The sequence below is a fragment of the Adiantum capillus-veneris genome, chromosome 14 (assembly GCF_014529385.1).
Source record: "Adiantum capillus-veneris isolate H3 chromosome 14, ASM1452938v2, whole genome shotgun sequence".
NCBI lineage: Eukaryota > Viridiplantae > Streptophyta > Polypodiopsida > Polypodiales > Pteridaceae > Adiantum > Adiantum capillus-veneris.
Genome location: NC_140944.1, coordinates 151,057,145 through 151,069,474, shown reverse-complemented (window position 1 = coordinate 151,069,474; position 12,330 = coordinate 151,057,145). Strand labels below are relative to the sequence as shown.

Sequence of the window (12,330 nt, the reverse complement as noted above, 5' to 3'; positions counted from 1 at the left end):
GTTATGGCGCCGCTGAAAACCCTAGAAAAGGGGTCGATGATTGTCTTGCTGAAAACGCTAACTGCTGCCCTTTGTGGCGATGGAGATTTGCTTGAAAAACGCCAAGTGTGGGAGACTTATGGCAGTGATACTTGCTGATGGAAACGCTAGATATGGGGGATCATGGCGATGATGCTTGCTGATGGAAACGCTAGATATGGGAGATCGAGTGCTGTGAAGGAATCGCCCAAGGGGTGGAAGTCGTGTTGAGAGAGAGGGGGAACCTGCTACCTGTGGCCTGTGTTCTCCTTGCTCTTCTGCCAAATAGTGCTAGCCTTGGTTTACTTATATATTATCTTACCCAATTTGCCCTGCTCAGTTCCCAAGAAAAGTCACTTAAACCATAGTTACCCAGAACGGGAAATCGGAACGGGGAACGGGGAACGGGGAACGGCAACATGCATGAAATGCCATTCCCTGTTTCGGATACTCGCGTTTGAAACACGGAACGGGGATTCGGAACGGGAAATTAGAATGGGAACGGGGAACCGGGACCCGAAAATGGCCATTCCCTGTTACTATGACTTAAACTAATAAGTGAAAATTGTCAAAATAGGGAAAATAGGTAAAATACACAGGAAAATTCCCCTGAAGGATTCTGATGGATTCTGATGGGAATGCTTATGATCATGCTGTGTGCAACCAGAGGATATGCATCTACACTAAGTGTCTGGGCATGCACGGTCTGCGAATAGACTCGCAAAAAGTACCATATCACTTCTAATCTAGATTGACTAGACTGACGGAACCCTTGTTATGAAGTAGCTTGTCCACGGACACATAGGGTTAGATGTGTCACGTGACTCCCTCCTTTTTAAAGTAAGGTACTGGTACCAAGCTACATGGCTTCCTTGTAGTCTGCCAACAACTCTGAATAGTCTTTGAAAAACTCTTCGTCTACCCACACCGCTTCGTGGGTCCCTCGATCCTTGAACTTCAAAAAGTATTGTCTCACTTGCTTCTTCGAACCATGTCGAAACCGATGCAACAACACTTGCTCCGGCTCCATGACTTCATCGATGATCTCCGGTTCTTCTTCTTCCGAAATGTCCTTTGGAGGTGTTCCCTGAAACACTTTCAACCAAGAAACATAGGAAACATTGTGCATTGACCATGAGTTAGGCAACTGCAATTTCATTGAAACCTCATTTATCTTTTTAATGATTGGAAATGGACCATACATACGAAAAGACAACTTTGGACACTTCTTTCCAACTTGCTTAAGACGTTGCTTCATGATTCTTAAATACACCCAATCTCCTTCCTTGTTCGAACGTCCTGACGATGCTTGTTAGCCTGCCATGAATAAGATTCCTCAGCCTTGCTTAGCCGAAGCTTCACTCTCAGAAATCTCATCCAATAACTGACTTTTCAGCATTGGCATCAGGCATTTGACTACCGAGCGAGTCAAAAATGATTGGAACGGACGATCAAAAGTTGCCTCATACGAAGTTCGACCAATGGCAGAAGAAAAAGAGTTATTCAAAATAGCCTGTACCAATGGGAGATAGAGCTCCCACTGAGACTGCTGATCATGTACATATGACTTAAAAATATCAAAAGCCAATTGATTGTAAATCTCTGTTTGACTATCTGACTGTGGATGAAAAGCCGATGAAAAATTCAACTTAGTGTCAAAATTTTCAAAGAGTGCGCGCCAAAAATTAGATGTTAACTTAACATCCCTATCTGAAACAATTGATTTTGGCAAACCAAAGAGGGGGTACCAATGCTTAATGAACAACCGCGCTACATCTTGTGCAGTAACTGTGGCTTTACAAGGAATCAACATGCAACACTTGCTGAAACGATCGACAATTGTCAAACATTTGAGTATTTCTTGAATGCAAACTTGGTGGAAGGTTAGTCACAAAATCCATAGAAATTCTTGAAAAGGTCCATCGGAAATAAGAAGCGGAAGCAAGAGGCCTTGCTGCTTATCCTGAGAAGCTTTTACTTTTTGACATATAGTGCATTGTGTGACATAACGAAACAGATGGATTTCAGCAGCAAATTAAGACCGGCATTATTCACCTAAAGTGTAGCAGATTCAGCCCGTAAAGACCATCAGTTTTCAGCCCTAAGAAACCTCATTTTTCAGCCAAGAAAACGCAGCCAAAACAGTCATTTTCAGCCACCGAAACAGTGCCGAAATTCAGCGATTAGAAGATCTCAGATTTCAGCCATCGTCGTCGTCGTCGGCATAGACCAAGTTGCATAGTCCATTGCATACGCATTGTACACCTTTGTGCAATCAAAGAATAGACCACTCTCGCCGACGAGAGTGGGGCCTTCGGAGGAGGGTTTTACAACCTCTCGGGTGTCGTATCTCTTCTCTATCCTTCTCTCAGTCTCATTCACTTGCACGCACAATCCACTCACTTTGTTCGTGACCACCGCACTCTACAAGACAGAAAGCTCTCTCTTTCCCTAAGAACAAAAAGGAACCTTGAGCAATAAAGATCACTAATCTTAAGAAAATACAACATTCATTCCGCTGCACCTAACATCGGGGATCTCTTCTCAACACGAGCTTCTACTCCACCAAAGGCTCCGATACCATGTCAAAATTGACGATGCGGAAGCGTAGAGACCAAGGAGAGTATGCACACGAGAGAGAGAGAGAGAGAGAGAGAGTCTCCTGAACCAACCAACCTTGACAATGAATAATTGATGCTTATACGATGGGGGCAATTGGTTGCATATATACCCACCTAAGTAAATTTCCCTACCCAGACTTTGACAAATAAGTAAAATACATACCTAAAAGCCAAAATAAATAATGGGATCACATTGGGCAGTTGACTTGAGATGCAATAACTTCAACATTTTTACGGGATGGCCCAGAGGGCGCTTGCTTTTGGACACTGAAGCCTTTGGGACCTAATGCTTTTCATGTAACTCCTTTTGAATTGGCCAAGTGTCACAAAGTGATGACATGTCTGCCCGAGAGGAAAGCTTGACTGCTGCTGAAAACCCTAATTCTGCAAACCCTAATCCTAAAACCTGCAAACCTTAAAATCTGCCAGAAACCCTAACCCCAACCCTAACCCTAACCCTAAAACCTGTACTAAACCCTAACCCTAATCCTAGCGACAGAGGACAGATTTCTGGATAATGCGTTGGCATAATGACGTGGCAGCACCCGGATTTTGCGGCGCTTTTCCAACTGAGCGACGGATTTGGCTGCTTTTTCTCCACGCAAATTGCTGAGAGAGAGAGAGAGAGAGAGAGAGAGAGAGAGAGAGAGAGAGAGAGAGAGAGAGAGAGAGAGAGAGAGAGAGAGAGAGAGAGAGAGAGAGGATGATTTGCTTTATTTTGACTCTCTTGAGAGAGAGAGAGAGAGAGAGAGAGAGAATTATTGCTTTTAACTGAAGCTTTTGGGGCTCTGCTTTTGGGCATCCCTTGTAAACTTTAAATAAGTGGTTTAGGGCTCACTCTGGAGAGCATCTGGACGCAGAGTCTAAGAGTGAAACCCTTAACCGCTCTCTTGTACTTTGACATTGATTAATACATAAAGAAATACCGAAAGGGGCGCCAGTCTTTGGGGCCAATATCTCTAGGCACGGAACTCCGCCGGGCCAGTGCAAATCTATTGTGATCTGTGAATTGTTTTGAAGTGGTTATTTGGTGTTGATTCTTGACTTGGAGTGTCCAAGTCTATTACAATGGTATCAGAGCACGGCCGATTTCTCTTCTACTAGAAATCTGATCCCCAATTCTTTTTCCGCGGCACCTATGGCTTCACGCAAGGATCAATCGACTCCCTCTGCATCTGGAGATGCGGGCAGGGATCACAACGAAGATTCTGGCAGAGAGTATGGCCCGCCTCGGCCTACTCAACGGAGCAACGAGAGATAGTGTCGTCAATTGATCGGCGATGCAACAAAGATGATGCTCAGTTTTGCAAAGGATCTGAAATTGGCAAAGTAAATGAGCGAGACTTCTTTTCAAGAAGTGCATGCACAGTGGCAGAAAACCACAACACCACCCCCGAAACCCGCTCTCAAGAAACCTTCTGATCAAAAGAAATATTCAGAGAAGGAATTAGAAGAGGTGGTTGATGCACGGATTGCTCAGCTTTTTGATGCGCAAAAGAAAGCCAAAAAGCACGGCAAAAAGCAGAAGAAAGGCACTGACTTCCCGGGTTATTTGGGTCGTCAGTCGACATTTGACAAGGCAAAGAAACAAAAGAAGCGTGTTCGATTTGAAGGAGTACCCAGTTCTTCTTCTTCTTCTTCTTCCTTTGACAATTCTTCTAGCTCTTCAGATTCGAAGACAGAAAAGGCAAAAAGCAAAGCAAGAAACAACGCTTCAGAAAGGGCAAGAAAAAGGCAAAGAAGTCTAAATCTCGCCCAGTGAGTGACACTTCTACACAGGACTCGTCTACAGACAGTTCAGACTTTGATGACGGCAACTTTTATGCGAACAAGAAGAATTTTTATAAAGCCAACCAGTATGACTTTCTGGAAGATAAAAGCAAGAAAGTTCGAGAGTTTGAGGAAGGTGGACAATCGATCAAATTTGACACTTTTTCAGGATACAAAGATTCTTCGAAGGCTTTGTCTTTTATACAGCAGTTTGACATCACTTTCGCGGGAGGACGCTACTCAGAGCACTCCAAGATTCGGAGAGTTACCTCTTAGTTTACGGGGAATGCTCGAACTTGGTGGTCCACGCTTCTTTTAAACAAGACTATGCTGGTTAAATGGCTGAAATTTAAGAAGCTTTTTATTTCTTCTTGGTTGACTCAAGAGTATGAACGGGATATACGAGCTGCTTGGAACCATCTTCGGATGACCAAGCAAGATACAGTGGATGCTTATTGCGAGAGATTCTGGAGCTCTTTTCTCCCGCCTCTTCATTCAAGAAGATCTCGTTCAAAGAACAGATTGAGCGGTTTACCTTAGGTCTACCTACAGAGATCGGAGATCACTGCTTGGAACAAAAGTCGGCTTCTATTCAGGAGTTGATGAGTCATGCGAAACAGGGCTTTGCCATTCTCTCTGGCAGTCTAACCTACCCCACCGATGAGGTCATGACATAACGAGCCGAACAAACTTCAGCGAATGAAAGTAGAAAGAGAAAGAGCTACCCAGAAAAGAAGGATGCACCACCCAAGCTTACTTCTAAGGAGAGAGCTCGCTTCATCAGGGAGGGGAAGTGCTTTGGATGCGGGGAACATTGACATATCTCCGCGAAGTGCCCTAACAAGGCACCGAATGAACAAGATGAAGAAAGGCCAGAAAGTTCTAAAGCAGCTGAGAGACGTGGCAGAAAAGGCAGATAAAAAGCAGAACTGGTACCACATGGCGTGGGACCTGCACCGAATCAAATGAATGAAAGTACAAACTTTGCCACTTTTAGGGCAAAGTGAAGGATCAGGAAGCTCTTTTGAAGGAGCCAAGGCCAACTTCTTTTCACTTGAAATTGGCGCCTCGATTTGGAATTACGCCCGACAAACTGACGCCACAGGCGGAGGTAGTTTGATTGGCACCCGGATACGAGATGTTGCCATTACACCGAGCATTGGCAAACTTCGTTTGCAATGACAAGGGTGTTCAGGGCACGCGAGTGACGTTCTACTCGGAATCCCTTGGTACCACAAGAACTACGCCGTGGTTGACTACCAAGCCGAGAAAGCGACTTTGACAAATGAAGGGCTCAGAGATTGTACTTGATGAATTTCAGTTTCTTTACTCATTCTTTTGGGAGAGAACTGAACGATGGATAAAGGTCGAATATGTTTTGACCTGAACAAAAGAACGCCAAGATTTTTCTCCACACTCATGCCGATTGCTTTTTAGAGGACCTGAAGATCATACCATTGATCTGATACCTAGAAGCACACCACCGAATGGGCCACCTTAGCGTGTGAGCCGAGCACAGAATGAAGAGATTATGAACCAAGTGAAAGACCTCTTGGAAAAGGGTCTTGTCCAGTCTAGTACTTCACTGTATTGCTCTCCACTGTTGTTGGTTTTGTAAAAAGATGGATCTAGGAGAATGTGCATCGATTATAGAGCTCTCAACAAAATCACCATCAAGAACAAATTTCCGATTCCTAGGATCGATGATATACTCGACAGATATAAGGATCCTCGTGCTTTAGCAAGATTGATTTGAAGAGTGGATATCATCAGATCAGAATCGCGCTGGGAGACGTCTACAAGACAACTTTCCAGACGACTTTTGGGTTATTTGAGTTTTTGGTGATGCCTTTTGGTTTAACCAATGCTCCTGCGACATTTAACCGGATGATGGATAGGATTTTTCGAGAATACAGGCTATTTGTTGGCACTTTCTTTGATGATATCATTGTTTTCTCCAAGAATAAGGAAGAACACAGAGATCATCTGCTTCAGAGATACACTTTTTGGGACACATTGTCTCAGCAGCAGGAGTGAAAATGGATCCGGCCAAGATAGACACTATCCGTGATTGGCTCGATTTGAAGAATGTCCATGAAGTTGGAAGCTTCTTGGGATTGTGTTCGTACTACAGGCGGTTCATTCGAAAGTTTACAGAGGTTGCTTCCCCTTTGCATATCTTGACACAGAAAGGAGTCCCTTTCTCGTGGGGATCCACAGAGGTGACTGCCTTTCAAACATTGAAAGAGAAATTGACTATGGGACCAGTTTTGACTTTGCCGGACTTGCAGAAGTCATTTGAAGTATATTGTGATGCTTGTGGTCGTAGTCTGGGTGCGGTCTTAATGCAAGAAGGCCATGTCATTACTTACGAGAGCCGATTGTTCTCAAGGCCGGAGATGCCAGCACAGATTTATGAGAAAGAGCTTTTGGCGGTTATCCATGCTCTTACTCAGTGGCGGCATTACCTACTCGGAGCGGATTTTACTGTCTTTACAGACCATCAGAGTTTGCGCTACTTCTTGTCACAGAAGCAACTTTCGAAAAAGCAGATGCGGTGGGCGAACATCTTGTCACAGTTTCACTTCCAGATTGTCCATGTGCACGGACAGAAGATGTGGTGCCAGATGCTTTGTCTCAGAAGCCGTTGGTTCTGGCTATTTCCGCGATACATCATAGGAGCTTCGAGGATATGGTCGACCAGTATGCCACAGATACAGATTTTGCAGACGTTTTCACACAGATACGGAATGGGGAGACAGTAGTGGGATATTCCATTCGGGATGGCTACTTGATGAGAAAAACCATGTTGTGCGTTACACAGCCGTTGAGGGAAAAGGTTATGACTGAATGCCACTGTCCACCTTTTACGGGTCACCGCGGCATTGATGCCACCATGAAAGGGGTAGAGAGATACTTCTTTTGGCCGAGACCCAAAAAGGATGTGGAAGAGTTTGTGCGCAGTTGCTTAGTATGTCAAAAGGTCAAGTTTGACAGGCATAAATCACAAGGATTGTTACAGCTTTTACCCATACCCACCCGCCCTTGGGAAAGCATTGCAATGGATTTCATTTTTGATCTCTCGAGAACACAGAATGGTCACGATGATTTTCCGATTACATGGCATGCCTGAGACGATTGTCTCCGACAGAGACCCCAAATTTACGAGTTTGTTTTGGAAGGCAATTTGGGAGAACATTGGCACGCAATTGCAGTTCTCGTCATTGTTCCACCTGCAGACTGACAGGCAATCTAAGATTGCCAATTCAGTGGTTTTAGATTTATTGAAGTCTTGTATCTCGGATCAGAAGACTCAATGGGAAAAGTACTTACCTTTGGTGGAATTTGCCTACAATAACACGATACACTCTTCGACGGGGAAGGCGCCATTTGAGATTGTTGAAAGTGTTGCGAAGGTTCCACCCTTCCTAAGCACAAAAGATAAATTTTTGAAGCGGTTGAATATACGCGAGACTTAGATACGGCTTTTGCCAAGGTTCGCGAGACTTTGCAGAAGTCTCAAGAACGACAGAAGAAGGCAGCGGATCGCCATTGTCGCGACTTGAAATTGAAGGAGGATGATTGGGTGCTCTTACGTTTTGAGAAGGCACGCCTGAGAAATAAAAAAGGGAAAGGAGAGGCTTTTTCCAAAGCTTAGTATGCGATACTACGGACCTTTCAAGATCACTGAAAAGATAAATGATGTCTCCTTCCGACTGAAACTGCCTAATACTTGGAGGATTCACAATGCATTTCATGTGAGTCTCTTGAAAACTTTTAAAGGTGATGTGCCTGATGATGGGGAGCCTAATGAGCAACCCGAAGTGGAAGAAAACGATGAGATCCTTGTTCCTGAACAGATTTTGGCACGTAAGGATACGAAGAAAGGTAACGTCCGAAGGCGGTTCTTGGTTAAGTTCAAGAACTATCCTGCATTTGATGCGAAGTGGATGGAGGAGGAGGACCTGTGAAACTTTACCTCGATGCTTTTGGTTTAGCATAGTCTACTCCAAATGGAACCCAGAATTCAGCTTGGCCGGAGATCTGGTGCAGTGGGATGCACAAGAGGGGAGTTACTCCGCTCCTTTGTCAACAAACGCCTCGATTTTGATACTAAAGTCACTGATATCTCTTTGAGCTTCAGGGATACTGAGAGCTGACGGTATTCTGTTGAATGACTTTATGAAATGGAATTCCTGATTATGATACTGATTTGTTCTCGACTTCTTTTAAGTGCAAGACCTGATAGACGAAATGACTGCAGCATTTTGGTCTGATTGATCTCGAATAGACATGGTTGCAATAGGGGTTAGTCAATCGGACATCGATGAGGTCCCGATTGGATCTAGACGGGCGATTGCTAGCTACATTGCCGATAAATCATGGTTTAAGATCTGAATGAATGTTGAATGTCATGTGATGTCCTGTGATGTCCTAGTACGTAGGTACTAACAGTCAGTGTCTGCTAAGACAGTTTACGGCCTTTGTCTGTTTTGCAAGCGTAATCGAGGGCGATTACAATGCTTTCAAGAGGGGGGTATGTCACAAAGTGATGACGTGTGCCCGAGAGGAAAGCTTGACTGCTGCTGAAAACCCTAATTCTGCAAACCCTAACCCTAAAACCTGCAAACCTTAAAATCTGCCAAAAACCCTAACCCTAACCCTAACCCTAAAACCTGTCCTAAACCCTAACACTAACCCTAGCAACAGAGGACAGATTTCCGGATAATGCGCTGGCATGATGACGTGGCAACACCCGGATTTTGCAGCGCTTTTCCAGCTGAGCGACGGATTTGGCTGCTTTTTCTCCACGCAAATTGCTAAGGAGAGAGAAAGAGAGGATGATTTGCTTTATTTTTACTCTCTTGAGAGAGAGAGAGAGAGAGAGAGAGAGAGAGAGAATTATTGCTTTTAACTAAAGCTTTTGGGGCTCTGCTTTTGGGCATCCCTTGTGAACTTTAAATAAGTGGTTTAGGGCTCACTCTGGAGAGCATCTGGACGCAGAGTCTGAGAGTGAAACCCTAACCGCTCTCTTGTACTTTGACATTGATTAATACATAAAGAAATACCGAAAGGGGCGCCAATCTTTGGGGCCAATATCTCTAGGCACCGAACTCCGCCGGGCCAGTGCAAATCTATTGTGATCTGTGAATTGTTTTGAAGTGGTTATTTGGTGCTCTCGTGATTGATTCTTGACTTGGAGTGTCCAAGTCTGTTACACCAAGGGCCTTTATAAGTGTGTTAGCACCTCCTCTGGCAAATTAGCTTGGGAACACTACACACACACACACACACACACAGGCCCCTTGAACATTGTACTTGTTGAAGCATAATAATAAAGAAATACCAAGAAGGGGTGCCAGTCTTTGGGGCCAGTACCTCTGAGCACGGAACTCCACCGTGCCATGTAGTCTCTCTCTCTCAGTTTTGTTTAGTTCTTTCAATTTCTCTCACATGTGTTGCATTAGATCTTTGGCTTGGGGTGACCAAGTTTATTATAGAAACTTCTAAAGGTCTTGGAATCTACTTTGATGATGAAGTGATTAACAAAAGGAACCTCTCTATTGTGACTCATGGTTATCAAGGAGCCATGGCTTGTATTGTATGCACTCTTTCTATTCTAATTTACACCCATAGGATTCGCACACGCACGAATTACTTTTTTTTATCAAATTTAAAGGACTTACATACCTAGATGAATCCAAGATAAGCCCAGATTCCCCCTTAAAGGAAAGTGCAAAGATTCCCAGATGATGAAGATATTCTTTGGCACTCTCGCTATGGTCATGTCCCCATTGCTACCTTGCAGCAGCTTGTTTCGATGGATATGGTTATTGGCTTCCCAAGCCTTATCATGTTTTCTCTTCATGTGCGAAAGGCAAACAACACACGGAATCATTTCCAGAGGAGGTCGCTTTTCGTGCCTCTCACATTTTAGAGTTAGTTCATGTTGACCTTGCAAGTCCTATGGAGGTTGATGCAGTGGTGGATATTGTTTGATACTTGTCGATGATTTCTCTAGAAAAACATGGGTTATTTTTCTTACCAAGAAGTTTGATGCTCTCTCTAGCTTTGAGAGTTGGATAAAGCTGAAAACCAATCTAGCTCTAAAGTTTCTATCTTGGGAACTGATAATGGAGGTGGAGGTGAATTTATACCCTTTAATCCATTTCTCTTTCAAGGGCATTCAAGAACAAACCTCTCTCTCTTGTACCCCTCAGCAAAATGGTGTTGTAGAGAGGAAGAACATGACAGTGAAGAAGATGGCATGCACTCTCTTACATCATGCCTCCCTCTAGAGTCCCTCCTTCACATCTTTAAGTCTTTGGTTGTTTTGCTCATGGTCATATTCCGTCAAAGAAGAGGACTTTGCATGCAAAATCCAAAGAGATCATCTATGCCTCTCGCTCCAAACGATTTCGGCTTTGGGATCCTTCAATGGAGGATATTGTTTTCTCTGATGATGCTTCATCATCCCATGCTGGTATTCATTCCACAAGTTGAGATGGTGCAGCCTCTTCTAGCACGTCCACCCCTGATCACCACCATGACCCCTCCTACCTGTTACACCCTCTCCATCAACATTCTCTCCCTCTCTATCTAGTATTTCTACTCCCTCAATGGCAATTGAGGGAGTAGAATATTATTGTACTTCTACTCTCGTATCCTCTACCAACTGTAGGTTCCTCTTAGATGGGCTCCCATTCTACTTCCTGATACTGGTATCTCAAATTCTACCATTCATGAGCTATTTCTACTTGTCCGGTGACTCGTACTTCACAAAAGGTGAATTATACTCCTATATTCTATATCGTAGGTGGATGAACCAACATTTGTAGAAGTTGTCTCACTCTCATTGGAGAGTGGCTATGATAGATGAGATGTCTCTATTCAAGATAATCTATTCAGCATTTATCACTTGGATGTTCAGAGAAGACTTTTCATGAGGACAAATCCCCTTCTTTTATGGATCATCTTTCCATTGTGCCTTCAACTCCTAACACTATATACTCAGACTCTCAGAGTGCTATTGCTTTAGCACATAATTCTGTTGTTCGTGAGTGGTCTAAACACAATGATATTCATTACCACTTTAGTCGGGATGACATCGAAGATGGTCGTATCAGCTTAAAGTATTGTCCCACCATCTTCTTCTTCGAACGGGGGAACCACACACACACCCTACATGCTCGAGCCGATACCTTTGAGTGCGATCAGCACTATCGCCTCCATCCAGCTCAGCTCTCATTGCCAGCCTTGGCAACAGGCTTAAAAGCATGGTCACCTCACTCACTTAAATCATATGTGAAGTGCTCAAAGATGATAAAGTTGCACATCTTTTAAGCGCTTTGCACAAGTCTTGTGATCATCTAGCCACAAACCTTGAAGAAAATGAACCAGCATAAATGTAATAGGGTGCAATGAATTCACACAGTGTGCAGCTGCCAGCATTATGTTTATGAACCCGTTCAGTTAGAGGTTCCCCAACATTAGATTGCAATTGAATTCCACAAAAAACATTATGTATCAATCAATGTTGTGAAAGATTTAATCAAAAAACGCATCAGTTATCCTATCTATTATCGTGTTGGCAACTTTCAATATCCTGTCAGCCTAGGTCTTGAGTGTAGCTCCTGAAACTTGGGAACTTACAACTTAATTCAGATGGGTCTGTGATATGAATCTAGAAATGTAGTGTCTAAAGAGCACTCGGCAGCTTAAGGTCTTTGCAGCTTTGATCAGCAACTTAGGTGTTGCACTGTTGATTCTCCCCTTCCCAATGCAAATGCCTTAGCACTTGTTTTCAAGGATGAAACTATGAGCGAGAACTCTAAACTAACTCCTGGTATAATGTAGCTAAGAAGTGTTTTCCATTCCTTGAAGGAATATGATGTAGTCACATGAGACCCTGGCCTGTTCA

General features: G+C 43.7%; 1 protein-coding gene across 2 annotated transcripts in view; it reads right to left on the bottom strand.

Moving 5' to 3' along the window:
• The window catches only part of LOC147443363 (peptidyl-tRNA hydrolase, mitochondrial-like), a 143,008-nt gene that overhangs the window by 130,095 nt on the left and 583 nt on the right, over positions 1–12,330 (bottom strand). The window lies entirely within an intron of this gene.